Source organism: Tachypleus tridentatus, chromosome 5, assembly GCF_004210375.1.
Source record: "Tachypleus tridentatus isolate NWPU-2018 chromosome 5, ASM421037v1, whole genome shotgun sequence".
NCBI classification, from domain to species: Eukaryota; Metazoa; Arthropoda; class Merostomata; order Xiphosura; family Limulidae; genus Tachypleus; species Tachypleus tridentatus.
The window spans coordinates 32,924,017-32,937,863 of NC_134829.1; the positions used below are offsets into that span (position 1 = coordinate 32,924,017).

The 13,847-nt window shown below is 34.6% G+C and overlaps 1 protein-coding gene across 2 annotated transcripts in view; it reads left to right on the plus strand.

Annotated features, from left to right (window-relative positions):
* Window positions 1-2,885: 2,885 nt before the first annotated feature.
* The window catches only part of LOC143250871 (endonuclease/exonuclease/phosphatase family domain-containing protein 1-like), a 33,267-nt gene continuing 22,305 nt past the window's right edge, over window positions 2,886-13,847 (plus strand). The window contains exon 1 of one of the 2 annotated variants that reach the window (XM_076501996.1): window positions 2,886-3,189. The gene's annotated coding sequence lies outside the window, so the exon portion shown is untranslated. The remainder of the gene's footprint in view (window positions 3,190-13,847) is intronic. The other variant, XM_076501999.1, reaches the window with a different exon arrangement.

Genomic DNA, 13,847 nt, shown 5'->3' on the forward strand with positions numbered 1-13,847 from the left:
TTAGCAATACCGTTTTTATTTCAAGACTGTTACAGCGACACTAAATAATTCATTTTTCACATCCCATTCTAGACGCACCTCTCCTTGCATGCCAGTATTAAATTCATCATAGATAACCGGTTTAAAAATTAATTTATAAAGTAAATAAATCAAATCCTAGTTATAAAATATCACTGTGATGTTAGTGCTCAAAAAATGAAAGATCTTAAGTGTTGTTTTTTTTATTGATTTAAAACGTAGAATTACACAGGCAGAGAATACATAGAAGAAAAGACACTTTGCAGCGAGATAGACTCCGATATAAGTTTGTTCAATACATTTCCAACTATTCCTTTATGAACTTATAAGTGTTATAGGTGAAACGTCAAGCTATAACATCCACATCGATGAGACCGAATCATTAAAAATCCTAAGGTTTTGTTGTTGTTTTCTTCAACAGATAACGCCACCATAGTTTACGGTGTTTAGGGACGCCTTTATACCTATATTAAAAATAATAAAATAAAATTATATATTCAAACATCTAACACCGCCCTCTACATTCCGACACTCAGTTACACAACCCCTTCCAAACATGTGGTCAGCTTCCGGTCAGTTTCCTCTTTCTTTCTTTGTGAACCTGACGATGACCGAAGTAGATCGAAACGTTGTTCGCTCTTCTAGGTAAAATATTTTCTCAACCCAAACGAACCGTTTTTGGATATATATTACGGTGTTTTATATATCAGGTGGAAGCCAAAAATATAATACAATTTTTTTGTTTTTGAATTCCGCGCAAAGGTTCACAAGGGCTATATGCGCTAGCCGTCCCTAATTTAGCAGTATAAGACTAGAGGGAAGACAGCTAGTCATCATCACCTACCGCTACTCTTTTACCAACGAATAGTGGGATTGATCGTATAATTATAACGCCCCCACGGCTGAAATGGCGAGCATGTTTAGTGCCACGGAAAAATAAACAAGTAAAAATAACACAGCATAAACCATTGTAAACATGTCCAATCAGCTGGTGCTTCTGTTTCTGATTACCATTATCTTTGTCACCTACAAAAACAATATTTTGATTTATACTAAGTTTAATTTTGTTTAACAATTGAATGTTTTTCGTCACGTAAAATTAATGTCTGTAAAGTTCGGTTCCACTTTAAAACTCTGTTCAAAGTGTTCAAATGATTTTTTTTTTCTCAGCGATGGATAAACATTATAAAAATGTCTAAATATCCTCCATGTGCGTAAACTTGGATACAAGAACAACTCGATTCCAAAAGGCTGTACGAAGTTTATTAACCTGAAAAGAGTGGTTTATTTTTTTTAAATTAAATAGTTGTCAGTTGAGATATTATTACTAAAAATGTGGCTTGGAAAGTGAACAGTTTCAGAAATGGCATTTCACACAACAATAATTGCTATAGTGAGAACGCCTCTTATAAGAATTGTGGTTGTAATAAATAGCTTATATAAAAGTGTTCCGACAACTATATGTATATCGGGCGACCTAAAGTGTTGGCTTGTTTGTTTGTTTTGAATTTCGCGCAAAGGTACCGGCAATGGATATGATGGATATAGTGTGATTGAAATACTATTATTGTACACTCTTGTGATTTTTGAAAATCCCTAAGGAACTAGATAAAAAATGTGTTAATACTAGTAACATATGATAGTTATAAATATAAAAGTATTTGACCTCTACTATTAAACTCAGTTTTTAATTATGTTTAACTTAAAAAATGTTTCGCCGCTTTAATACTTAACATATAAGAAGTCGTATGGCCTGCAATTATGGATTATTACTGCAATGCCTAACGCACAAATACTAAAACTAAATCTTGTTAAAAGTATTAATTATGATACAGGTCTCATTCATTCACCTCAATTTTGCTTTGAAAATGTGTAAGGGATGCTATCGTCATTTGTTTGTTTGTAATTAAGCTCAATGTTAAATAATGTGTTACCTGTGCTAGCTACAGGGATCGAAACTAGGTTTTTAGCATTATAATTATTATGATTTGTGTCTGTACCATTAGGGGTATCACTCTTTGAGCAAAAAATGTAAACAAGTTCATCTTCAGAAAGTCCCTTACTCTGACATAAAACAAATGGAGCAGCAAGGAGAAATAGCATCAACTTCGAATGGTAAGTTTTTATTCAAAATTTGAGGGCTTCTAAAACCTCGTTTGCCTCTTTACTTGAACTAAACAATGAAAAGTCATAGTTACGAGCTCCAAAGTAAAGATATTACGTAATTACTTGAAGCGGCATATACTGGTGAATACCATAAACAGCGTAAGATCAAATAACAAAGAACCGTAAGATTATTATGTTTTGTAACTGTAACGTTTAAATTGCTCTTGGCATTTAGTGTGTATATTTGTTCCAAAATTTGTACGCAAAGAGTTTCCTCAGCGTAAATGTCACTAATTTTGAACTTATTGACCAGATAGTAACAAGTTAGTTAGCAGTGGCCACGTCAGAACTTGGGCTAATCTTGTCTGATCAAATAGTTTGACTTTATTATCATTGTTGTAATTCACTCACAGCCTCAAAGTACGGAACTCTTTTCTTCATCAACGAGTCTCGAATTAATGAATCCTTGATTTCACAATGTGGCCAAAGTAACTACTAAGTTAAATCCTGATTAACTGTATTGACATATAATATATATTCACAATATTTGTGCATTTATAAAGAAAGATAATATATGATATACACACTAATAAATATGTCATAAACAAGAACGATTATGAAACAAACTTTCCCACTGACTATTCTATAAAATTACGTTATTGTGAAATTAATATAAAAATTATAAAAAATGAGTACATAAAACGTATCCAAGCGCGGTTCCTTTCAAGTGCTGCCATCTAGAGTTGCACTGATTGATAGCAGAGTAAAAATACCACTCGAAGAGGTCTATTTTTAGTTTTGAAGTGTTTTCCTTTAAGTACAGTTTTATATATAAGTATTCACGAGGTGGTAAGTAATGAAGTCTCACTGCATGTGTATCAAATGTATGAGACAAATCTAGTATAAATCGATTGTTTGGTATGGTGTAATTATTTGATTGGCAGGAATATTTTCGTAATAACGTAATCGAACGCTTTATATCTTGCTTACCTTGATTGTGAGACGAAGAAGCCTTCGTAATCTCAAGGTTTTCTTTACCAGGAGAGAGGAGGCCGCTTCATGGCTGTAAGTATCATACTTTCTATTTGTAATCTACATGTTCGGGAAGACGTCCAATTTGTTTAGTCGTAGGGGAAACTTTGACAAAAGTGGGTACTGAGTTTGTGGTTGGCTTTCGGTATATTCAAACATTAAAGTTTTCGTGGTGTTTTACGTGTTCTTTATACATGTATTTTAATGTCCCGGAAATATAGAAATTCAACTCTTTGTCTGATGGTAGATGGACTTGCTTGATGTACGAATAAGTTTTCTGTAAAGTTCATTTTTTTCGTTTTTTTAACAAACAAATTTAAGTGCATGGTGAGTGGATTTAATTGTAATTTGTAGGTGAGTTATAAAATATATAATGTTAAACGAGTAGCGTTTCTAAATATTTAATTTTGGTTGAATGTAATGGAATAACAGTAAGCCTGCATATTTATTTGGTTATTACTTTTCTGTAAATATAGTAGGGTTGTTTAAGGCCCTAGTATTTTTCATAATAATTAGAATAAAGTGGACTGCATATGGTAGATGTTACTTTTAATTTGATTCAAAAGTATTATAATAATGAGCAGTGTTGCCATGCGTCACACTCAAACTTCAAAATGGCCTAGCGATTAGCAAAATCCGACTGTGAAATGAGGATATCTGGCTCGTAAGCCGTTGTCGAAAGAAGCAAAACAAAGTCGGGACTGCAGATTCGTTATAAAAGTGGCATAGAATTCCAATATCCTATCCATTAAGTGTAGCCAAAAAGTTGACAGTAGGTGTTCGTAACTTGTTGCCTTCACTCTAGACTCTTGTCTATCACTTTAAAATTAGGGACAGCTGGTACAGAGTCCTTGAGTTGCTTTACGTGAAATTTAACACAAAAAACAACAACAACTTAAAATCATCCTTAAACTTCAACCGTCCCGATAAAAATAATATTTTTAATAACGTGTGAATTAATGAAACATCATCACAAACTTCAGAAATTATTTTCAACATGACCCATCTAAAAGTTGTTGACATAATTCGATTTGAAGCCTGTTTTTAAGCATATTAAGACATATTTTAAAGTATTTTATAGAAGAGTGTGCTAGAACTCTGTGTAAGGATGGCATGGACGCCGTATTAAAGCAATACAAAAGTCATCTAGACTTTCTTCTCTACAGGTTATCAAAAGCTACAGTCTTGGTCATAATACTTGCATATTTTGTGACAAATAAAATCATTATTATTAAGGTGGAATACAAATGTACTTAGGACTGTCAAACTGAGAAATGTATGTTATATTAAACATCTACATATGTAATTTGTACAACAAGACAGGTTCTATGGACATCAAAGACGATTTACTAGAACAGCAAACAATTTTATCAGACACCTGTAGAAAGATGTATGATACAGCATTTCACTTATCACAACAAAACTTTATCAAAACATATAATGACAAAATATAACATCAGATTGTTATAAAAGCGTCTGTAACCTCATATCAGTTCATATTAAACATTCAGTGCTTGGTTGGTCCTCCTCGTACTCCAATAACATCCGTAAGGCGATGTAGCATGCTGTCAATGAGATTATTGGTGTAATTCACCGTGGTTTCATCCCAACTTGTTGCTAAAAGGCGCTGCAACTTAGCTACAGTAACCGCTTTAGGGTTATAGTAAGCAATTTTCCAGTTCAACTCTTCCCAACAATTCTTCATGGAATTACAGTCTGAAGACATAGCTGGTCATGGCGATCTTCTAAGTTGGTGTTGTTATTCAGGAACAGAAAGTTATTACCAAACCTTACCCTAGCATATGACAAATATATCGTTTCCAAGTGATGCCTGTATGAGGTGCCATTGACGTTTTCCTAGAGAATATGAAGTGCAGTTATCTACCATGTTAAATAGTTGCTCAAACATGTACTGCACCACCTCCTGTGACAAAACAGTCTTTCCTTATCTGTTCTCCAGACAAACGACAAACACGAATCTTACCATAAATAAATTCTACTTCACAATAAAAAGCAAGACTCATATAAAATGATGACGTGTCACCATTGATCTAACTGTAAGTTGACATGCTGTATTGCCCAAGTAACATGGTAATGGTATGAATTCTGGCTAATATTGGTTTGCAGATAGCCCTTCTTTTAAAATAAACTTGTTTAGTCAGTCTTATATTTACTATTCAAAGATAATCTGGCATAAATGTGTTCATTCCATTCCTGTCGTGAAATGTTGCAAGACGTCTTTTGACCTTAGCGTGTTTATCTGATCAGTCTAGTCTTACGTTGTTAAATTAGGGATGGCTAGCACAGATAGCCCTTGTGTAGCTTTACATGAAATTCAAAAACAAACAAACAAACCATTAAGATTTCCTGTAGTCCGAGAATGTTTTATAATTCTGTATAGAGTATATTAGGGATACTCTATTGTTCTGGCAATCATCATTTGCTTTGTATCATTTCTGAATGTAGAAAAACTTGACACCCTATCACTTCTAGCATGACTCTAGAAGTACAGATAAATTGTCTGAACAATACACTGATTTGTTTCGAAAACAATTATACCAAAAGCACAGCCTTTAAAACAAAACAGACTTGTATGTGTGTTTTGACGAGCAAATGCTCTAAATAACTTATACAAACCATAATAACATCTCGTATATATCTCTTCAATCACACGCTACCTTTCCTGTTAGTACTAGGGCATTTACTCCATGCATGTAGACAGTAACATCTACAGAACAGTACGTATGCATTTTGGCCAAGAATATAGATATGAAGAGCTATTTGGCATAATCAGTCTATCTCCTGTGCAAACTTTATGATCTTTGGCTACTTATTTTATTATTATTTCATCCAAAAATTAAATTTAAAAAAACAACAACATACGTCTAGAATAAACGATGTTATTACTCCTGGACATTAGCTTATTTACAGAAATATGGTGTTCCTTTAAAAGACTGAAGTACAGGGTGAAACAAGGATTACCTGTCAATAATAGAAGAACAGAAGAAGACTTTAACATGTAGAATACTCAATGACATGTACTCTATGCAATAGACGTATTTAAGGAGCCAAATCCTTTATTGTATACAAAGTGAAGGAGCAACAAATGTCAATACAAATACAGGTCATTAGAACTAGATATGAAGAGCTACCCAGCATAGTCGCTCTATTTCCAGCGTATTTGCCGCTTTTCAGCTATCCTGAGCATCCCAAAGTCCAAAACCGATGAAAAGCCAAAAGCGAAATTTCTTATTTTCTTTCATCGTCATCTTCTTCAACAGGCCTAGCGCTTATCTGGCTGTAGCACTAACTGTGATTCTGTCATTACTTGATAGAGTGAAACAGTCTTCACGATCTTTGACTACCTATTTTATTATTATTCTATGCAAAGTTTTATAATACACTCTATAACCTAGTAACCCACGTTCACCATCATATGAAAAGTAAACAAACAAGTATTAGGAGAAAAAAGTATCGCTAAATAAAGAAGCTATTTAGGGCTGACTATTGAACCTGAAAAAAGGAACCAAACAAGTGGACATATCACTTGACATGTCTAATGATCACAAAGCAGACTAGGCCATCTCTTCTGTACATAGAAATTAAAATATTTACATTACTAGCTTTCTTACTGGAAAAATAAATTGAACTAGAATTTTCAATCGTAAAATGTTACTCTTATTATAAAATGGTCATAAACGTAGTATTGTAAAGTTAGGGAATGGAAAGGTATAATGATGAAAGCTGATATTCTGTTCAAATACTAAGCTTTTGATACAGTGGATGAAATATGCTCTGCAGGGGTAGGTGTTGTACCCTGGACATAACAGCCATACGACGGAACCCTTCACAATGGAAACTACGCTGCAAGATTATTTTCAAAATGCACAGTTATGAAACATTGCGATGTAGTGAGTCCAAAAAATTGTTTTAATATAAAGGATTCAACATTTATATTTATCCTTTGACCCATGACTATACCAAGTTTAAACTCGAATATGTTCATGTACGTATGGAAATATATGGTGTAGTCATGAGAAGACCAGCCATATACTGATGATAAAGCAGTTTTCGTTTTATTCAATGTTTGTTTTATTACTCATCAATACATATAACAACGCAAAGCTAGGCAGTTTATTTGAACTACTTTAAAATCTGGAAATAAAAAAAAAACAAAATTAAGTTAGATATGCATTTTTAATGTCGACGTCAACATTTCTGACCTAAGACTTCAGAATCTGTGAAAGTTTATACCTATACTAATTAATAATTTAACATCTTACTGCAACGCCCCCTGCAATCCCGTACCCGTTTACACTCTCGTCCCTAAGACCTGTACCCGGCAACGGTCAGTTGCACTCTCTCTTTGTTAACCTGAAGATGAGCTGAGAAGGTCGAAACGTTGTTCTCTGCTTTATTAGTAAAAGTGTTAATACCCATACCAGCAATTTTGAGATATACTGTGAAAGTTTCATTCTAGGCCCTCACAAATCAGATATTGCAGTGTAAATTGTTATAGTACGAAGAAAATAAACAAAACTGTATTTGGGAAATACATCATTCCCCAAAAAGCTCAGGCCCGGCTCTTGGATTTATGGTCCTAATCTAATGTGGTCCAGTATAGAAAATAATTAAAGACTACTGCAGTCCAAGCACCGGTATCATCTTCGTAATGTTGGAGTATAACGAAGTGAGATAGAAAAGGTACACGAAAGAGTAGGTGTTGCCATATCGATAACACCAACAACATAGTACAAGTATACTGGGGACTTAAACAATACAGATTGTGTTAATAAAGATAAGGGTTTTTTGGTAACCCCCGTAAAATAAAATAAAAAAGTTAGGAAAAGCCTTGATACAATGAACTAGTATTTAAGTTGAGATTCGTTTGTTTTGTTTTGGAATTTCGCACAAAGCTACTCGAGGGCTATCTGTGCTAGCTGTCCCTAATTTAGCAGTGTAAGACTAGAGGGAAGGCAGCTAGTCATCACCACCTACCGCCAAATCTTGGGCTACTCTTTTACCAACGAATAGTGGGATTGACCGTCACATTATAACGCCCCCACGGCTGGGAGGGCGAGCATGTTTGGCGCGACTCGGGCGCGAACCCGCGACCCTCAGATTACGAAGCGCACGCCTTAACGCGGTAGGCCATGCCAGGCCCCAAGTTGAGATTCGAGCTGAGCGACTATCAATAAGAAAAATGTAGAATGAAACTGAATAATTTATAAATCAAATTATGAAATGGACTGACAAAATAATTAAAACAACTTCTGCATTTGACTAAAAAAAATCTAACACTAATATAAGAAATAACACTAATTATATGTTATAAATAAAAGCTTGTGAAATATAATAAATGGAGTAGATATACTATTTCAAAAATTTTAAAAATCCCTAACTTTCCAAAATCGTATGTGTAAAACGTAAACTGTAATCAAATGAACAATTATCGTTAATGTCCCCGGAAGAGACTGTTCTAAGGCTAAACATAAGTTTTGTTTTTCACGTTAAATTTGGAAACACAGCTATTGTTTTATCTTACGTTAATATTGTGTGAGCTATAGTAAGTATCCCGCTAATACAGCGGTAAGTTGACGGATTTACAACGCTCAAATCAGGCGTTCGATTCCCGCGGTGGACTCAGTAGAGAGGCCGATATGGCTTTGCTATAAGAAAACACACGCTGTAAGCTGTATTTTAGGTATTCATTTACAAGAGAGTGAGTGATGCAATAATTTGAAAATTAAGGCCTTTATATTTTACTGATGCAACATAAACTTATTTTCCAACTTTTTGGTACCTAGATAAACAGTAGGGATGACCATCGAATTTTTAGTGACGAGTGTTTTGGTGTTTTGAATTAAGCACAAAGCTACACAATGGGCTATCTGTGCTCTGCCCACCACGGGTATCGAAACCTGGTTTTTAGCGTTGTAAGTCGACAGACATACCGTTGAGCCACTGAAAGGGGAGGGGGAATTTAGTGACGAACTGTAGAGTACTAACCGTGACTGGGCCTCCACCGCCTGACACTTACGGTTAACACTCACTGTTAACTGTGTTAGGCAATAGTTGATCGTAAACAACACCGTGTTAAGCATAAACTAGCTCGATTTCATTTCATCATAATGAGTTATTTAAATTTGTATGTTTCCATCATGTAATAAAATATAATTCAATCTCAAATCGTTTAATTCACTCTGTAGTATTTTTATTAATACCGCTTGGTGGTTAAACTCAGCGCGATCATGTATGTAGTCTGTGTTTTTAAGTCTTCAGAGCTTTGTGGTAAATTGTTGTTGTTGTTTAGAATTAAGCACAAACCTACACAATGGGCTATCTGTGCTCTGCCCATCACGGGTATCGAAACCCGGATTTTAGCGTGTAAGTCCGCAGACATACCGCTGAGCCACTGGGGGACTTGTAGTAAAAGTTTGATTTGTAATTTGTAATTGACTTGTTAAATGTAATTATGAAAAAAAAGAAGATAAAGTTGATTATGATGATATTTTTATAAACGTAACTATAGACGTAACTAGCCGTCCCTAATTTAGCAGTGTAAGACTAGAAGGAAGGCAGCTAATCATCACCACTCACCGCCAACTCTTGAGCTCTTTTACCAACGAATAGGGATTGACCGTAACATTATAACGCCCTCACAGCTGAAAGAGCGAGTATGTTTGGCGCGACGGAGATTCGAACCCGCGATTCTCGGATTACGAGTCGAACGCCTTAACCCACCTGGCCATGCTGTGCCCGTGTGAACAAGAACTCTAGAATACTGATTTCCCTAAAAGTGGCTACGTGGGTAAAACGAGGGTGGTACGTTCATATACAGATGTCCTTTTTTAGAATTAGAGTACAGACGGCCACATAGTAAATAATAAAACTTGTGCAACCTAATCAGATATTATGGGGTTGTTAGTTATACGTGAAGTGACCATGCAAATATGGAAATCGGCAGACTTAGTAAATAGATTTAGATTTTCCCGTTTTATTTTGAATAATTTAATGGTAAACATGTTGCATCATCCCTGCGCGTAAAGCCAACGCGGAGTAAACTTGTTAGTGTGCTTGGGGTGTTGAAGGTGAGGGGGATAGGGGAGGGGGAGTATTATTATTCTGTTATGTTAACATGATACTTATCCTTTTAAATTTTGGGCACATGTTGTTACTGTATATCCTGTATTTTTTTATGTATTCATACTACATTAGTGAAAAAATACGTGAATGTGAGGAAATTATGAGAAAGTAGGTGATTTAAATATTGGTTTGCTATTATTTCAAATGAGAAAACGTAACCAGAACGGTGTCTACAAGACGTATTGACATGAGGCCTTTTTCGAAGGACGTGTCCCGGGCACCAAAGTTCCTGGCTGATGCTCTTCGAGTGCACTTCATGTATAATACGCATCGGACTGGATTAAAGTGGGGACGTTAGGGACTCCGCAAAAGATATATCGGCTATGGTTTATTATAAAATAAATAAAAGGTACCGTATGACAGTATGGATCAGGATATAGCACGACTGTTTCAGCGGTAAAGCAGAGACTGCCTGACAAAACTCAACCTTGCAGTTAAAGAGAAGTTGTTTTAACTCAGTTTTTCACGATCATCCATACTAATTTGGTTGAAGTTTTTTAGAATATTGTTGCCTTCGTATTTGCACTTTCTTTGCCGTATTTCAGTGGTGGTGGTTATGCACAACTTGTTATATTGTAAGGTATTCGTGAAGTGTTACATTTTAATGCTGATGGCCCTCAAATAACATTGTATAAACACGTATTCCAAGTGGACAAACATTAACAAATTATTTTTTGGGTGCGAGTCAAAATAACATGTTTTTATAAAATATAAAAACGTCCATATTGAAGTAGAACCAGTGTTTACAACTGGCCAAGGGGTGACGGTAAAAGAAAAAATTGAATATGCAAAGAGGGGCGCCACTAAATTTAGAAGCCCAGGGGTGCCATCAAAGTTAATCCGGCCCAGAGTGTGTGGATATAGCTTTATATATATCAATTTTTCAAAAAATTATGCGTGTTAAGCTGATACGCCTACTTATCGAAACTAGAAAATTATACTCTTTCAGTAAACGATGGTGTTTATTTCAAAGTTTCTTTTTATCTTATTTGCTCTTAACATGAGTTGTGTGTCTTAACATCTTATCTACAGGTGTATTTAGGTTTTCTTGGTTTATTGCAGTGATGGCGAACCTTTTAGAGATTGCGTGCCTCAATTGTGACCCAAAATTATTTTGTCTATCCGAACGTGCCAGGATTTTCATAAAAATGACAGTTACTGTCCAATAAAAAACCGACTTTTTGATGAGTATCTTTATTTTAAAAAAAGTCGAATTACAAAAGTTTAAATGAAACTAATAAATAGCCTTGACTTAAAATTTGTATATTTTGTCTTGAATTTTATTAAATCAATGCGATCTCTGCTGTTGTGAACACTCGGATAACTTGTTAATTGATGGTTCATATTTTGTTGATTTGAGAGCAACACATGCAGCACTCAGTTCATCTGTAAGCTTGTTTCTTCTGTCTGATTTGATGAAATTCAAAGTTGAAAACAGCTGCTCACAAGCGTAAGATGATCCAAACAAAGTAAGAAGAGCTATTCCAAGTAATTTCATTAACTTAAAATTAATTGGCAAAGAATTCCACACTTTAAGAATTTCATTTTCACAACTCTTTGCAACGTTTTCTTCCAAGATCCCTCCACACTTTATTTTCTCAAGTGTTTTACGCAGGGCACAGAATTTATTAGTCCAAGTATAGTTTTCCTGAAATTCTACCAGCTCCATTTCTAGAGTTTTCAAACCCAACCAGTGTAAACAGGAAAGATCGAGATCTTCATATTCAGTTTTATCGGGAAAGGTAAGAAAATACAAAGTTTTTTTCTATCTTTCGAAACTGCATAAATCTGTTACTAAAATTCTCCTTCGCTACCGCGATAATGCTTGAAAATTCTTTGGAGATTTCCTGTTTGCTTAAGGAACAGTCCGCAAATGTTGTCGAGTTTTCTAAATGCATTTTCAGATTTGGAAAATATTTGAGTTCCCCACCTTCGATGTCTTTTCAAAACTTGCAATTTTCTCTCAAATGCCTTTATATCCCAGAACATTCTTTCTGCTGTTTTTCCTACTCCTTGTAGTTTTGTGTTCAGTGCATTGAAGTGTGATATAAAGTTTGTAAAGAACATGAGGTTATTAAGCCAAGCCACATCAGTGAGCTGTGGAAAGTCTTGTCCTTTTTCATGCATAAAAAATCTAATTTCGTTCAAGCAAGCAATAAATCTTTCCAGAAAACGTCCTCTGCTCAACCATCGGACATTGTTATACATAATTAAAGTACTATATTGTGCTTGAACCTCATCAAGAAGTGTTTGAAACTGACGAAAATGAAGCGCACGAGTCATAATGTAATTCACCATTTTTGTAACATCTTTGAGTATATCATCTAATTTTTTTGCTACTTTCTTTTGCACAAAGAGCTTCTTGATGTATAATACAATGAAACTGGATGACTTGATGTTTTATTTTGTTCTCAAACAACTTTATGAAACCAGATGTTGACCCAACCATACATGGTGCTCCATCACTAGTGATCGAAACTGTCTTTTCGGGCTTAATACTTTGTGTCAAAAAACATTCCATCACAGCATTGTAAATATCTACTCCTTGTGTTCTTCCGGGTAAAGAAATCAGTTTCACTAATTCTTCCCTCATGGAGTCACCAACAGCATAACGCAAAATTACTGCTAACCTTGCATGATTATTTATATCCGTACTCTCATCCAAACACATGGAGTAACAAGAAGCCTTTTGTAAATCAGTACTGAGTTGTTGATTGACATCATTTGCCATACGTAAGATACGATCTTTCACGGTATTTCTGCTAAGTGGTACCTCACAGATTCATTGTAAAATTTTACGTTTATTTGAAAAATCACTAAAAAGGGAATCACTTCCAGCTAACATAGTCGTTTTTATGAAATCTCCATCAGATAGAGACTTACCATGTTTAGCGATACATAATGAAATTTGAAAGCTGGCCTACGTCAAATGATTAGGTTTAGAAAGAAAGTTTCCAAGATTAAGACATTGAGAATGATATTTCCTCAGTTCGTTTGCAAGAAATTCCTCCTTTTCTGTTTCATCAAGTTCAGCAACATTTTTGTGGTTGGTTTCAAAATGCCGTTTGACACTAGAAGTACGACACACAACACTTTCATCACATAAAATACATAACGCTTTTCCGTTGCGTTCAATGGTTCCAAATAATTTTGTCCAATTTTCTTGAAATAATCGTCCATTATCCATTAGCTTTGCCTTCTTTGCATTCATTTTTGGTATAACTTAAACACACAAAAGTAAAGTTTAATGAAACAAACTTTTAAAAAATTTACTTAAACAAAGAACAGTTAAATATTTAAACAAATTAAATTGGCCCGTTTCGTTAATGTAGCTTTTTTAATGCCATGATAATGTGGAGTGCAAAATTTAAAACTAAACACGTTTGGTTGAAAAATATTCTCAAGTTAATCAATAGTTTATAATGTTTTGCATTTTTAGCTGCATTTAGCTTGTATTATATTCAAATTTTCAATAAAATTACAAAGAATGATTTATGACAAGTTTTCTGTTTTTTGTATAATTCTTCATGACTGCAGAATAATAA